Source organism: Equus asinus, chromosome 16, assembly GCF_041296235.1.
Source record: "Equus asinus isolate D_3611 breed Donkey chromosome 16, EquAss-T2T_v2, whole genome shotgun sequence".
NCBI classification, from domain to species: Eukaryota; Metazoa; Chordata; class Mammalia; order Perissodactyla; family Equidae; genus Equus; species Equus asinus.
In genome coordinates this window covers 42,295,927-42,312,701 of record NC_091805.1, presented here as the reverse complement: position 1 = coordinate 42,312,701, position 16,775 = coordinate 42,295,927, and the positions used below count along the sequence as shown (strand labels likewise).

At 38.9% G+C, this 16,775-nt stretch overlaps 1 pseudogene; it reads left to right on the top strand.

Annotated features, from left to right (window-relative positions):
* Positions 1–7,091: 7,091 nt before the first annotated feature.
* Positions 7,092–16,775, top strand: part of LOC123277542 (L-lactate dehydrogenase B chain pseudogene) — a 134,754-nt pseudogene continuing 125,070 nt past the window's right edge.

The following is a 16,775-nucleotide window of genomic DNA, read 5'->3' as shown; positions in this document are numbered from 1 at the left end:
GGTATGGGAAACAGGAGAGATATATAGATCTGTGAAGCAGAATGGAGAAGCTAGAAATGGATACACACAAATATGGCCAATTGATGTTTTACAAAGGGGCAAAGACAATTCACCAAAGGATAGCTTTTTCAACAAATTATGTTGGAACAGTGAGGCATCCATATGCAGAAAAACAAACTCACGCTTATACAAAAATTAATTCTGAATAGATGTTTAACCTGTGTAATTTAAATGTAAAACATAAAACTACAAAAGTTTTGGAAGAAAACATGAGAGAAAATCTTCATGACCTGGAATTAGGCAAAGACTTCTAAGACATGACAAGAAAAGAATGACCCATTAAAGAAAAATATGGAGACATAGGACTTCATCACAAGCAAAAACTTTGGCTGTGAAGAAACAATTAAGAAGAATGAAAACATAAGCTACAGACTGGGAGGAAGTATTCACAAATCATGTGCCTAACAAAGGATTTGTATCAAGAGTATATAAAGAACTCAAAACTTGACAGTAAGAAAGCAAATAATCCAATCAAAAAATGAGCAAGAGACTTAAACATTTTGCTAAAGAGGATAAACAAAGCAAATAAACACATGAAAGGAGGTTCAACATCATTAGCCATTAGGAAAATTCATATTAAAACCTCAATGAGATAACATGACACATGTTAGAATTGTGAAAATAAAAACACTCACCAAGTGCTGACGAGGGTGCTTTCACATGTTAGAACATTGTTCCAATACATTGCTGGGAGGAATGCAAAATGGTACAGCCACCCTGGAAGACAACTGGACAAATTTCTTATAAAATGAGACATAAATGACCATACAACCCAGCAATTGCACCCATAGCTAGTTACCCTAGAGAAATGAAAATTTATGTTCGCATAAAAACCTGTACAGGAATATTTATAACAGCTTTATTTATAATTGCCAAAAATTGAAACAATACAAATGTCCTTCAATGAGTAAATGGATAAAAAAAACCTGTGGTAAATACATACAATGGATTAAAAAGGAACAAACTATTGATGCATGGAACAACTTGGATGAACCTCAAAGGCATTATGCTGAGTGCAAGAACTTGTTCCCACTCTCTTTTGGCTAGTGTTAACATGGCATATCTTTTCCCATCCTTTTACTTTTTTTTTTTCCCTGCTTTTTCTCCCCAGATCCTCCCAGTACATAGTTGTATATTTCAGTTGTGGATCCTTCTAGTTGTGGCATGTGGGACGCTACCTCAGCATGGCCTGATGAGTGGTGCCATGTCCGCGCCCATAATCTGAACTGGCGAAACCCTGGGCCACTGAAGCAGAGTGCATGAACTTAACCACTCTGCCGGGGGCCAGCCCCTCCACCCTTTTACTTTTACTCATGTATATATTTATACATAATCTATATTATATTTAAAGTGGATTTCTTGTAGACAACGTATAATTGGGTATTATGATTTTTTTTTTTTTGAGGAAAATTAGCCCTGAGCTAACATCTGCTGCCAATCCTCCTCTTTTTGCTGAGGAAGACTGGCCCTGAGCTAGCATGCGTGCCCATCTTCCTCTACTTTATATGTGGGACGCCTACCACAGCATGGCTTGCCAAGTGGTGCTAGGTCTGCACCCAGGATCTGAACTGGTGGACCCTGGGCCGTTTGGAACATGTGAACTTAACCGCTGTGCCACCAGGCTGGCCCCTAATTGGGTAATATTTTTTGATCCACTCTGACAATCTCTGTCTTTTAGTTGATATAGTAGGTCATTGACATTTAAAGTGCTTATTGATATAGTTGGATTAATATGTACCATATTTTTACTATTTTTTATTTGTTATCCTTGTTTTTTGTTCCTATTTTTGCCTTCCACTATTTTCTGGATTTTGTAGTTTCAGCTGAGTATTTTGTTATGATTCAATTTTCTCTCCTTTCTTAGCACATCAATTACACTTCCTTTTTTGCTTTTTTTAGTGATTGTCCTAGAGTTTGCAATATACATTTACAACTAATCCAAGTCCCTTTTCAAATAACACTATACCGCTACAGGAATAGTGTAAGCATCTTATAATAACAAAATATTCCTAATTCTTCCCTCCAAGCAAACTGTTATCTTTTTCTTTTTTTGGTGAGGAAGATTGGCCCTGAGCTAACATCTGTTGCCAACCTTCCTCTTTTTGCTCGGGGAAGATTGTCACTGAGCTAATGTCTGTGTCACTCTTCCTCTATTTTGTATGTGGGATGCTGCCACAGCGTGGGTTGATAAGCAGTGTGTAGGTCTGTGCCCGGGATCTGAACCCACAAACCCCAGGCCGCCAAAGTGGAACACGCAAACTCAACCACTGCACCACCAGGCCAGCCCTGAACTGTTATCTTTTAGATCAAATAAGAATAAGAAAAACTAAAGTGTTTTTTAAAATTTTATTTATTTACTTTTTATTGCAGTAACACTGGTTTATCACATTATATGAATTTCACATGTACATCGTTATATTTCAATTTCTGTGTAGATTTCACCACCCAAAGACTTGTTACAATCCAACACCACACACATGTGCCTAATCACCCCTTTTGCGCTCCTCCCTCCCTCCTTCCCCTTGAGTAACCACCAATCCAATCTCTCTCTCTGTGTTTGTTTGTTGTTGTTGTTATCTTCTACTTATGAGTTAGATCATAATATTTGACTTTCTCCCTCTGACTTATTTCACTTAGCATAATACCCTAAAGGTCCATCCATGTTGTCACAAATGGTTGGATGTCATCATTTCTTATGGCTGAGTAGTATTCCATTGTGTATATATACCACATCTTCTTTATCCATTCGTCCCTTGATGGGCACCTAGGTTGCTTCCAAGTCTTGGCTATTGTGAATAATGCTGCAATGAACATAGGGGTGCATGTATCTTTATGCATTTGTGTTTTCATGTTCTTTGGATAAATATCCAGCACTGGAATAGCTGGATTGGATGGTAGTTCTGTTCTATTCTTAATTTTTTTAGGAATCTCCATACTGTTTTCCATAGTGGCTGCACCAGTTTGCACTCCTACCAGCAGTGTATGAGAGTTCCCTCCCCTCCACATCCTCTCCAACAATTGTTGTTTCCTGTCTTGTTAATTATAGCCATTCTGACGGGAATGAGATGATATGATATCTCATAGTTTTGATTTGCATTTCCCTGATAGTTAATGATGTTGAACATCATTTCATGTGCCCGTTTGCCATCTATATATCTTCTTTGGAGAAATATCTGTTCAGATCTTTTGCCCATTTTTTAATTGAGTTGTTAGCTTTTTTGTTGTTGAAATGTATGTGTATGAGTTCTTCATATATTTTGGATATTAGCCCCTATTGAGATATATAGTTTGCAAATATCTTCTCCCAATTGTTACGTTGTCTTTTAGTTTTGTTGATGGTTTCCTTTACTGTGCAGAAGATTTTTAGTTTGATGTAGTCCCATTTGTTTATTTTTTCTATTGTTTCCCTTTCCCAGTCAGATATGGTACTTGAAAATATGCTGCTAAGAACAATGTCAGAGAGCGGACTGCCTATGTTTTCTTCTAGAAGTTTCACGGTTTCAGGTCTTACCTTCAAGTCTTTAATCTATTTTGAATTTAATTTTTGTGTATGGTGTAAGAGAATGGTCTACTTTCTTTCTTTTACATGTGGCTGTCCAGTTTTGCCAACACCATTTATTGAAGAGACAGAAAAATGAAAGTTTTAATTTTACCTTCACTTATTCCTTTTTTGATGCTCTTCCTTCCTTTATGTAGATCTGAGTTTCTGATCTCTCATTTTCCTGCTCTTCAAAGAACTTCTTTCAACATTTCTTGCAAGTCAGATCTACTAGCAACAAATTCCCTCAATTTGTGTTTGTCTGAGAAGGTCTTTATTTCTCCTTCACTTTTGAAGGATAATTTCACAAGGTACAGAATTCTAGATTGGTGGCTTTTTTCTCTCAACAATTGATTATTTCACTCTACTGTCTTCTTGCTTGTATGGTTTCTGAGAAGTCAAATTAATTCTTATCTTTGTTCTACTCTAGGCAGAGTATTTTGTTCCTCTGGCTTCTTTCAAGATTTTTTCTTTATCTTTGATTTTATGTAGTTTAAATATGATATGCTTAGGTGTAGATTTTTGAGTATTTGTCCTACTCAGTATTTTTTGAGCTTTCTGGATCTGTGGTTTGGCATCTGACATTAATTTGGGGAAAGTTCTCAGCCATGATTACTTCAAATATTTCTTCCATTCTCTTCTCTTTTTCTTCTTCTGGTATTCCCATTATACAAAAGTTACCCTTTCTGCAGTTGTCCCACAGTTCTTGGATATTCTTTTCCACTTTTTTCAGTCTTTTTTCTCTTTGATTTTCAGTTTTGGAAGTTACTTTCATATCCTCAAGCTCAAAGATTCTTTCCTCAGCCGTATTCACTCTACTAATGAGCCCATCAAAGGCATTCTTTATTTCTAATATTGTGTTTTTTATCTCTAGCATTTCTTTTTGAATCTTTCTTGGACCTTCTATCTCTCTGCTTACATTACCTATCTGTTCTTTCGTGCTGTCTACTTTTTCCATTAGAACTCTTAGCATATTAATCATAGTTATTTTAAACTCCTGGTCTGATAACCCCAACATCCCTGCCTTATCTGAATCTGGTTCTGATGTTTTCTTTGTCTCTTGCAACTGTGATTTTTGCTTTTTAGTATGCCTTGTAATTTTTTTGTTGAAAGCCAAACATGATGTACTGGGTGAAAGGAACTATGATAAATAGACCTTTAGTGATGTGGTGGTAAGATGTGGGGAGAGGGTAAGCATTCTGTATTCCTATGAGTAAGTCCAAGTCTGTTGGTGAGTCTGTACCCCTGGACTGTGAACTTCACATGTGCTTCTTAGTTTTCTCTCCTCTTAGATGGAACAGGATGGCTAGAGTTGGATATTTCCCTTCCCTCAATTTCATTAAGCTCTGATAAAACCACAATATGTTAGGCTCTGGAAAAATGGTTTCTCTTGAGGTCAGGCCCTGTTGAGCAGAACAGAACGCTCTGGCCTATTTCAAAATAGTCACTTTCCCCCTTCCCCTGCCAGAAGCATCAGGGGATTTTTCTCTGATATTCTCTATGAGAACCTGAGAGAGCCCTTAGAGCTAAAACTTGCAAAAATATGAGGATCCTCCACGACAAGCCTCCCTGAAATTTTTAACTTTTGGATTTGTCCACACTGAGCCTCCAGTAATTCGTTAATTACAGTTTAGGTTTTACTACCCCAATACTGGTTCCTGTGACGGTTTCTGTTCTGGTAAGTTGTGATTCTCTGTATCTGCCTGTCTGTCTCTCCAATTTAGGGGGTGGTGGTTTGCCCTGTGACCTCACTTCTTGGATAGATCTAAGAAGAGTTGTTAATTTTTCAGTTTGTTCAGCTTTTTACTTGTTAGTTAGTGATGACTTCCAAACTCTGTACATGCTGAACCAGAAACCAGAAGTCAACTTTATGTTAATTTTAAAAATAAAAGACTCTGAAAATGTTTACAAGGTGAATTTTATGTTATATATATTTTGGCACAATAAAAAAATTTTAAATAATTTTTTAAAAAAGAAAAGAATGAGAAGTTATAAATGAGGAAGAGAGTATAAGGAATAAGGTGATTTTCCCAAATGCTTGCAAGATATCTCTACTTGTTAATACTATCAGCACATCAAACTCAACATATTTTGAATCCCTTTGCTTACATTACCTCTTATGTTCTTGATTTTCATTATTGTGCCATCTTTCTGTTGGCCAACCATGCTCCAGAACTTGGGCCATCTTTGACCATTCTCTCTCTCTACTAGTCTATCAATCAATTGTTATGTCATGTCTGCTGGGTATCCAAATTTAGTTGTACATCCATTTTCTCTTTTCCTTCTCTCCTGCCTCTCCTCCAGTTCATCATCACTCGTCAGCACTTTTTTTTTGGTAAAGATTGGCACCTGAGCTAACACCTGGCACCAGTTGCCAATCTTTTGTTTTTTCTGCTTTATCTCCCCAAATCCCCCCAGTACATTGTTGTATATCTTAGTTGCAGGTCCTTCTAGTTGTAGCACGTGGGACACTGCCTCAACGTGGCCTGATGAGCGGTGCCATGTCCGTGCCCAGGATCTGAACCAGCGAAACCCCAGGCCATCAAAGCGGAGCACGAGAACTTAACCACTTGGCCACGGGGTCGGCCCCCTTGTCAGGACTTTTGCAATTGCTTCCTAACATCTCCCTTCCTTGAGAGTCAGTTTTGGAGTCAGACCAACCTGAGTTTAAATCCTGGCTCAGCTACTTATTACTTTTTGACCTTGTGTATACATATTTAACCTCTTTGCTCCTCAAGCAATATCTGTAAAAGTGAGATAATAATAATATTGAACTCATAGGATGATTGCAAGGATTGGAAAACACCATGTGCTAGGCACTGAGTCTTGAATGCATTATGTATTGCTTTTATTGAATGAAACAATGTGCATAAAGGGTTTGGCATGGTGTTGGGTGCATAGTAAGTACTCAATCATTGCTGGCTGCATGATATGATTATTCTTTATCACAGTCCATTTTAGACACTACTGTCAAATTATTTTTCCTAATGAGCTATTTTGATTGTGTCCATGTCTTGCTCAAAATCTTTCTTTGGCTCCTCCTTGCCTGTTGAAATATGCCCAAATTCCTTTGCCAAGCATTCAAGCTCTTCTTGATTGATTTTCTCCTCTCTTCCAGATTTTATCCCCTGAATTTCACTACTCACTGGACTCCATACATGCCCATTTTTCGTTCTTCTTTAGCTTCTTTCAAACTGTTCTCTCTCCCTGGAATGCACTGCCTCCTCCCATTTTGCTCAGTAAATATTTGCTGAGTAAATAAATGGTGTCCTTTGGAGAAGGTCCCCCAGAGAAGCCAGTTCTTACCCCTGCCGCCTGCTCCTCTTGTGGTGGAGACACACAGGGCAGGTTGTATTTATTTTCAGCAGGACTCTCTGTGGGAGAGACATATATACAAACAAAGAAGTTTAAAGAAGTCACCTTTGCTCCACAACCCCCTCAACCTCTCCCAAATACTGATGCCACATAGAACTGATGCCAAGAGGTGATATTGCTCAACTCCTCTCGTTCAGTGAACCTCTCAGTTCAGGGCATATTTATTGAGTACCTACCAAGTGCTCTACAACTTACTGGGGACTGTGGGGGTCAGAGCACATTGAAGACCATCGGGCTAGTGGAGAGAAGGCTTGTGCCACAATGGCAAACAAAGAGTGGGAATTCAGAATCAAGTTCTAAGTTCCGTGATGTGGGAGAGAAGTCTTTGCCCATGATGAGCCTGTGTAATAGAGAAGGGTCAAAGAAGCTGTAGCCGGATGAAGCTTTGCGACAGCTGCGCCTGGGGTGAGTCTCCATGTCCTGCATGCTTTGAGAATGTATGGTATGCGAAGGCAAACATCTGATGTGTCCTGAGGAAATGCAAACCAATAAAAACTGTCTGTTCACGTGATAAGCCAAGCCCAGGGCGGTCCCCTAAAAGGCGGCTTTCCTAAAACCACTGGTAGCTTGTTGCTGCTAATGGATGGGTAAAGGTGGAGATTTTTTTTCCTAAGGACTAACTCCCTACACCCAAAGCAGTCCATTTGGTCCAGCACAAAGTCAGTTGTTTAAAATGCTAAGACAGTAGGAGCGATAAGCACAGGTTGATGGAAAATGGGTATACGTAGCCTTGTAACTTTCCTCAAGACGTTAGCCTGGCTTAACTCACTATCTATGTTCTTGACAGGTCTCTAATCTAGATTTTATTCACAGAAGATTCTCAGCTCTTGGGTCATTCAGAAAAGGGATAAAATAGGAATAGAAACAACTTTCAGACCTTTTCTAACAGTCTGCCTACAGACCATACATTCATTCATTCACTCCGCAAATGTTTATTGAGTATTTACTAGGTGCTAGGGATATAAAATTGATTAAGACAGTCCTCGTCTTTAAAGAGTTCACACTCTCATGGGGAAGACAGACACACAAATGGCTAAGTGGGGAAGTCTGTGATTAAATAAAAGGGCACAGTGGGACCCCAAAGTCCAGGTGGGGTTGAAGGGAGCAATGATGATGAGAGAAAAACTTTCAAAGGAGGTGATTTGAGTTGATTCATTATCCTGCTCTTATTTCATTCATTCCAGAAACACATTTTAAGAAACGTAGTACTGTTTCAGGCTTTAGGTTAAGCCCTAGGATTAAACATAGGTAGTTCTCCATCCAGTCTGCGCCTCTAAGGAGCTTACAGTCTAGCCAGGAGGGACAGATCAGACATAACTCAATGTCATTAAAATTGTATTGGGGTGCACAAGGAAATGGTTAGCTGTAGGCCAAGGGTTGTTTCAGAGATTCAGTTTCTTCTAAATGTACTTTTTTCTTTTTCCTATTTATCTTTGTCTTACTGGTCTTTTGGCACTTTAAACACCTTTGAGGATATCTCACAGGCCATGCCAAGTAAAAGTAGCACATCTAAAACTACGTTTGTATTTTATGACACTCTCCAGGGGAAGAAGCTATAATTCAAACTACAATATGTCAACATGGTATGATGTCTCCATAACTAGGAACATCTTGGTGAAATGAAGGAGATGAAACTTTGACCTCAGTATTATAAGTGCAGTATCGATTATGTTTTAACTGCCTGCTATTTGCTCACTGTTGCTCTTTCTAGAGAGGACACAGTGCAGGACAAAGTCCAGCTCCGCGACTGCATGACTCTCCTCCCACAAATCATTTCTTAGACCTAGTGAATCTCAGACCCAGTTGGTGAAAGCAAGTTCAATAAAAAGTCTTCAAAAAAAGAAAATTTAATATATGATAAAGATGTCCTTTTATATTAGGGACAATTGTGTGGCCATTTGGAAAAAAATAAAATTGGATCCATACTACAAGCCTTTACACCAAAATAAAATCAAGATGAATTAGAGATGTTGAAACTTTGAAAAATGAAATCCTAGAAGCGCCAGAAGGAAAAATGGGAGGTTTTTTTTTCTTTTTCATAATCTCAGAGCAGGAAAGGGCTGAAGCCATAATTGAAAGCATTGGTAAATTCAGTCACATAAAAATCAAACATGTATGCATGGCAAAAGAAAATCACCATAAATAGTCAAAGTCAAATTACAAACTGAAGCACTGATTAAATAAATTATAAATTATCTATATTTATACATAAAATTATAAATTATATATTATATAATATGCATATGTACATATACATGTATACATATTCCCTCCAATTCCCAGTTGCCACTCCTGGACCACAGTTGCTTGCTAAGTGGAGTGCCCCGAGCGGCCTCAGTGGCCACCGCCCTTGTTGCCTTGTCCCCAACAATTCTGCCCAGCTTGACCTCCACCAGGGAAAGGCTGGGCTGGGGCCACAGTTGCATCGGTGCCCAGATCTGGATGACGTGACTTTCCCCTCTTCTGGACTCAGATGAAACACTATACCACAGGACACGGGATTTGGCCTCCCTGCCAGCTGGGTGATGCACCCAGAAGTGCAGGGCCATTAATGTCCTGTGGGGCAAATGTTGACCACGAGAGACTGCAGATAGGAGGCAAGTGACAGATGAAATTCTCTCCTCCCCATTCCCACCATCCCCCACCCTGACATTCATGTAACTGAGTGATTGTCTGTGTTTCCTCATGAAGCTGTGGCCAGCTCCATAACGTCCCACCTTGTATTTGTTTTCCCTCCTCTTTGGTCTCACTTCCGTTTCCCCTGCTCTCTTGCTGTCCTGAGATTGCACTCCCCCAGTAAAGCGTGAGCTTGGCCGCTTGACCTCAGCCTCTGTTTCCTAGGGAATCAGAGCCAAGTCCGTGTATAAAGAACTATTAGAAGACAATACGGAAAAGATCAACAAGCCTATAGAAAAGTAGGCAGATATGAGTAAACAGTTCTCAAAAAAAGTAACTGTAAAAGCAACTGTAACTAACTCTTGAAAAATGTGAAAAGATGCTCAATTTCACCCATAATAAAAGAAACACAAAATAAGATTATGATATATATTTTTTCGCCTATCAAGTTGAACAGTCTGATGACATGCTGTGCCAGCAAGACTGGAAAAAATAGGCACTCTCATTGCTGGTAGAAATATGTATTGATATGGAGGATAATTTAGCAATATCCTTAAAAATAAAAAAATTCGTGTACTCTTTACCCCAGCAGTTTAAACTCACTGTTGTTTTCTTTGTAAAAAGATTGGAAATAATCTAACATCCATCAATTAGAAAATTATTCAGTAAATTGTGGTATAGCCACAAAGGGATAATTATGCAGCTATTAAAAAAGCAAAGGGGAGATTTTTTATCTACTGATGTGTAAAGACCTTCAATTTATGTTAAGTAAAAATATCTCTAGAAAGATACACAGGAAATTGACAACAGTGGTTGCTTTGAGGTGGGGAAGTCTTAGTTTGTACCTTTCGTACCTTTTAAATTTTGTGCCACATGAATCTATTTTTTCCTTATCAACTTTATTGGGAAATAATTTACGTACAGTTAAACCACATCCACTGAAAATGCAAAATGCAACGAGTTTTGAAAATTGTATACACTTGTGAAACCACCACCACAATCAAGATACAGAACATTTACATCATCCCCAAAAGATTCCTTATGCCCCTTTGCTGCCCATCTCTCTCTCTGCCCTGGCCCCCAACGACCACTGAACTGCCTTCTGTCATTAGCAGGCTAGTTTGCATTTTCTTTTCTTTTTTTTCTTTTTTCTCCCCAAAGCCCCCCGGTACATAGTTGTATATTCTTCATTGTGGGTCCTTCTGGTTGTGGCATGTGGGACGCCGCCTCAGCGTGGTTTGATGAGCAGTGTCATATCCGCGCCCAGGATTCGAACCAACGAAACACTGGGCTGCCTGCAGCGGAGCGCGCGAACTAAACCACTCGACCACAGGGCCAGCCCCTAGTTTGCATTTTCTATAAAAGGAATCATGCAGTATGTCCTCTTTTGTATCTGGCTTCTGCATACTGATTTTGAGATTCATTCCCGCTGTAATGTGTATCAGTAGCTCGTTCCTGAATCGCGTTCTATTGTATGGCTGTACCACATTTTGTTTATCTAGCCAACTGTTGGTGATCTGTTGATGTTAACAGATTTGGGCTATGTGAATAATGCTGCTGTGAACCTTTATGTACAAGTCTTCGAGTGGAAATTTCTTTTCATTTAAGTAAAAATGAAATTTCTTTTCATTTCTTTTAAGTAAATACCTAGGAGTGGAAAGGCTAGATTGTATGGCATGTGGATGTTAACTTCTTAAAAAATGCCAGTTTTCCAAAGTGATTGGACCATTTTTCATTCCCACCAGCAATGTATGAGAATTCTAGTTGCTCTAAATTCTTGTCAATACTTCATGTTGTTGGTCTTTTAAATTTTATAATGAGTGTATAGCGGTGTATTACCTATTTTAAAAGATACATTTAAGATTCAAAATAAATAGACAATTGCTTAGAGCCTCTTCCCCACAAGTCTGTTAATAACATGATAATAAGAAAGTGGAGTGTTGAAATTTTGAGAAGGGAGGTGTATTAGTTCTCTATTGCTATATGACAAATTACCATAAACTTAGCAGCTTAAAACAACCAGCACTTATTATCTCACAGTTTCTGTGGGCCAGGAGTCCAGGCGTGGCTTTGCTGGTTCTTTTGCTCAGGGTCTCACAAGGCTACAGCCAAGGTTTCAGCTGAGGCTGCATTCTTTCCTGGAGCCCAGAGTCCTCTCCAGCTTACGTGGCTGTTGACAGAATTCAGTTCCTGTGATTGTAGGACTGAGGTCCCTGTTTTCTTGCTGGCTGTCATCTGGCGCCTGCTCTCAGCATCTAGAGGTCACCCACATTTCTTGGCACGTGGCCCTTTCACAGGCTCTCACAACATGGCAGCTTACCTCTTTAAGGCCAGCAGGAGAATGTCTCTCTCCAGTCCTCTAAGACAGTCTTACATAACGTAACATAATCACAGGAGAGTCTAGTCCATCAGCTTTGCCATTTTCTGTTGGTTAGATGCAGGCCACACATTCTGCCCACACTCAGGAGAGAGGGTTACACAAGGACATGACTCATTGAGAGACATCGTATATGTGTTCGACACAGGAGGCATACTCTGTCAGACTTGGGCAGTGGTTCTCAAATTTGAGTGCACATAAGAATCACGTGGGGGACCTGTTAAAATTAAGATTAAGATTAAAATTCCTGGAAACTATCCCCAGAGTTTCTGACTCAGTAAATCTGAATGGGGCCTAGGGATTTGTTTTGCTAATGAGTAGTTAATTTCTCAGATGCTTCTGAGGCAAGTGGTCTCCAGGTCCCATCTACAGAAACACTATCATGGAGGTTACTCGTGGCTTTGGAGAGGGGCACACTGAGCATCTTTCCTCTTTGCCAATCAGTGAGATTGAGTGAGTCCATCATCCATTCTTAAAGACCAAAGGAGAACCTGGATGCTATTTACCAGCAGAGCCCTACAGAGGCAAAGATCACAGGCAGGGACAAAGAAGTCTATGAAGCAGAAAAACCCTTAGGACAAAGTAATCCCCTAGGACATTGCTGAAAAGCAAGGCTAATGAATCAAAGTAAAACCAACTGGTAATGTAATATTTAATAAAGTTTACGTTAGGGTTCTACTACTTACTAGATGTGAAACACTGATGAGTCACTAACCTCCTTGAGCCTGCAAAACGAGGATGATAATACCTCCTTCTCGGATTTGTTACCACATATCAGTGAGACACTGTCAGCAAAAAAATATGCCTGCATTCAAATATCTGCCAAATTCTACCCCCAAAAAAACGAGAAGCTGAAAAAGGATTCCAGACTGTCAAAATACTACCACAAAAGTTGGTGCTTCTGTTTCTCTATAGAGACAAGTTAAAGAAAACAGGAAAGTAAAAAATGATGCAATTAAGATAAACACAAGGGGCAATGAAAGATCATACAAGTATGTCCTATTTATATTACATGTCAAGGAGATAAACTTCCCCAAAAGGAGAAAATAAGTTTAAAGACTGGTTATAAGATACATATAATTATTCACTACTTACAAGAAAAATAATTAAAACCAAAAGACTTTTTTTTAAAGTTGAAAACAATGGGAGTATTCTAAGTTCTCTTAGGAGTGTGTAAAAAAAATTACGTCAAATAAAGTAGATTTTACAGTCACAAATATTAAGAGTGATAACATACACTGAGCAATGAGTGCCCAACAATTCTCAAGTTTCAAGTCCTAAATAATGTAATAATAAAAACATGCACAAAGTTGGTAAAGATTAAAGAGAAAAATAAGAATATAATAGCATTTGAAGTCTTTGGCACTTCATTAACTAGTTAATTTTTATTTTACCAAGAGGCAAAATTAAATCACAAATGAAAAAGAAAAGCAATCTTTAGGCATATAGTCATATTTTTAATAGTTGTTGAAAAGACAGTCAATGAAGTTTAGTGTTTATTCCTTATTAAAGCTTTGAAATAAGATGTGGAGATTTTTATTCTTCTATGAGAAGAGCCACTGTCACACTTACTGGAGGTGCGTGTGCTCCTCACCTTGACAGCAGGAGCAAAAGGCTCACCCAGCGCTATTCTTTTCAATATGATATTGGCAATGCTGGTAATGACTATTTGGGAAGGACATAAAAATATAGGGATTAAAAAAATACTGCTTGTTGTAGGCGACATGATTATAAACCCAAAATTTCCAAGAAAAGAAATCTCTAAATTACCGGAAATAATAAGTGAATTCAGCAAAGAGGCAGCCAAAAGAAACCCACATAGAACAATTGCATTTCTATCATCAGTGTAATACAGCTGCATATTAATAAAAACATTAAGTAAAAATGAAAGATTCCATTTACAACCAAAACCAAAAATAAATTTACTTGAGGATTTCCTTTGAGCCACAAGATTTATTCCAAGAAAATTATTAAACCATAACAGGAAAAGTAAAGGAGGATGTGGACAAATGGAGAGATATACCAGACCATTATTGAAAAAACAAAATCTAGTAAACGCGACAATGTTTTCAAAGTTAATAGATTTAATGCAATATTAGTTTAAAGCCTTACGAAATAATTATAGAAGCTGAATAATTGATCATCAATCTTAGAGGAAAATGGGAAAAAATAGGAAAAGTTAAGAGTCTCTTGTAGGATTTAAAACGCATTATAGAAAGAACACTTATCAAAACTGTAGGTCTCAAACAGAAAAAAAAATCAGTGGAACCTCTCCACTTGGTATAGCATCTTAAGCTTAAAACAGGGCCAATTCCAAATTCTAAACTGTTCCTCCTATAGTCTGCTCCATCTCAGTAAATGGCAAAACTACCCTTCAATGATCTGGCCAAAATACGTGGAGTCATGCTGGACCTACTTTTTTTCACACCACATTTAAGAGGCGAAAAATAGATCCAGAATTGACCACTTCTCACCGCCTCACCTCCACCGCCCTGACCCAAGCCACCATGGTCTCTTGCCTGTACCATCATCAGCCCCCTAATGGCTGTGGTTTCCACTGCTCTCCTACTGTCTTTCTCAGCACCACAGCCAGAGCACACAAGGCATCTTCCACCTCAAGGAACTTGACATTCCTTTACAATTGCTATTCTCTCTACTGGAACCTTCTTTCCCCCAGACATTTGCCCACTTATTCCCTTCCTTCCTTCAGGTCTTTGCTCAAATGTCATCTTCTCAGTGAGGTCCTCAAGCTCCTCAGTGAAAATGTCAAATTTTCACCCCCATGCCGGGCTCCCTATCTTTCTTTCCTACCTTCCTTTTTATTTATTCATCCATCATCTATTTTTTAAATTTGTCTCCCTCCCCCAACTCCTCTGCTAGAATGTTAGCTCCACGGGGGCCAGGATGTTTCCTTGATTCATAGCTGTATCCTTAGCACCTAGAACGGTGCCTGGCACACAGTAGGTGCTCAATAGATATTTATTGAGTGAATGAAACAAAGCAGAAATTCCTGTAGCACTGATGTCTTATTTTATAAACTTAACTTACAACAAAGGAGAAACAATACAACAATGCAGAAAGATTTCATTGCTTACTAGTTGTTTGGGCAACAGGAAAATAGAAAGGAAGTTGATTTAGAGTAATACATCACATCATATTGAACAATAAATTTCAGATGGATTAGAGTAAAACATACACAAGTATTTTTAAGAATGGGAGAAAAAAACATGGCTATCTCGTGTTTGAAGAGTTGATAAATGTCTGACTAATGAAGAAATGAAAAATATTAAGGACAAGATACAGAAATATGAATATATAAAGATTATCCTAAAATTTATGGTAGATACATATAAAACAAGGCTATAGAAATTAAAGATGTGAAAATATAATTATTAGAAGCTTATTCCAAAATAGGAAAGATCCGATATAAATACATAGTTTGTGCCTGGATTCCACTCTAAGTTGCCAAAGGAGATGACCAGTTTATTCCCAAATAAAAAGGAAGAATAAACATCACATAGAAAGATATACAGTCTTGAAAGCAATAAAGAAAAGAGTATCTAAACAACTTTAAGATATCATCCTAGAACTAGTAAACTAGCAAAAGCAAATAAAAATGATAAACTCCATGTTAACAGAACTGTGCGGAAATAGGTACTTATATGCTGTTGTTGACAATATGTTTGTGTAATTCCTTAAACAAACAATCAAACGATATGCATCAAAAGCTATAAAAACGTTCACATCTTCTGGACTATTTATTCAATTTTAGGAAACTTATCTACAAGGAAGTAAATAAATGAAAAATTAGGCAAACAAAAAAGTAATCTGTTTTATAATGTGTAGAAAAGCGGAAAATTGGAAACGACCCAAGTGCCAAATAAGAGCAGAATTTCTAAGCAAACTTACTTATGATAACATATCGGACCATTTAAATTGACAGTGTGGGAACTTTTTAAACATGGGGGAATGGAAATGTCAACACAGCAGACTACCATCCGAGACGCTGAACTGGAAGTGTGATCTTTCTGTAATCGAGCCAAAGTCACCTTAGGGATCAGAGTTCTAATCTTTGGGGCAATGTGCCATCCAGGACTGATTGCGCCAGATGAAGAATCACCTTACACAGGATTATGCCAACTCTTCAGACTGAGAAGTCTAAGAAATTCCCTGGTGAGGCTTGAGGCTGGAAGTTAGGATTTCACATGGCCTGTTGGGTGCTGTGAACTTGGCTTCAGGGGCACCCCTGTCCTGCAGTAAGCGGAAGCGGGGAGGACCACCGGGCAGGCAGGACTGAAGGGTTCGGAGGCTGAGCCCACCCTCATCAGAGACTGGGCGCCCACTGAGGAGGAAGCAATAAGCCATCCTAGAGGCCTCATGCTGTTGGAAACCAGAGGACTTCATGAGGAGCCCTGGGCCGGGGAGCTGCCCTTAGAGGCCACAGGAATGGCTGGCCTCAGTATGGGAAAATGCCAGAGTGAGGGCTCAACATTATGGAATCCTTGTGGATCCAGAGCCCTCTGCATATGAGGCCGGATGCCTGAAGGTCCTAGAGAGAACACATAAGGAGGAGAGCAGAGGCCGTTTATCTGTCCAACTCACAATCCAGGTAATCAGGAAGACGAGATGTCTGCCTGTGTGCTAGACTGCCTGGGTTTGAATTCTGACTCTACCACTTACTAGCTGAGTGACCTTGGGCGAGTCAGTTAAGTTCGCTGTGGCTCAGTTTCCACCTGAGAAAAATGTGAGACAACAATCGTACTTACCTCATAGGGAGGTAAGAGTACAGAAATGCAACTACTTTTTGTA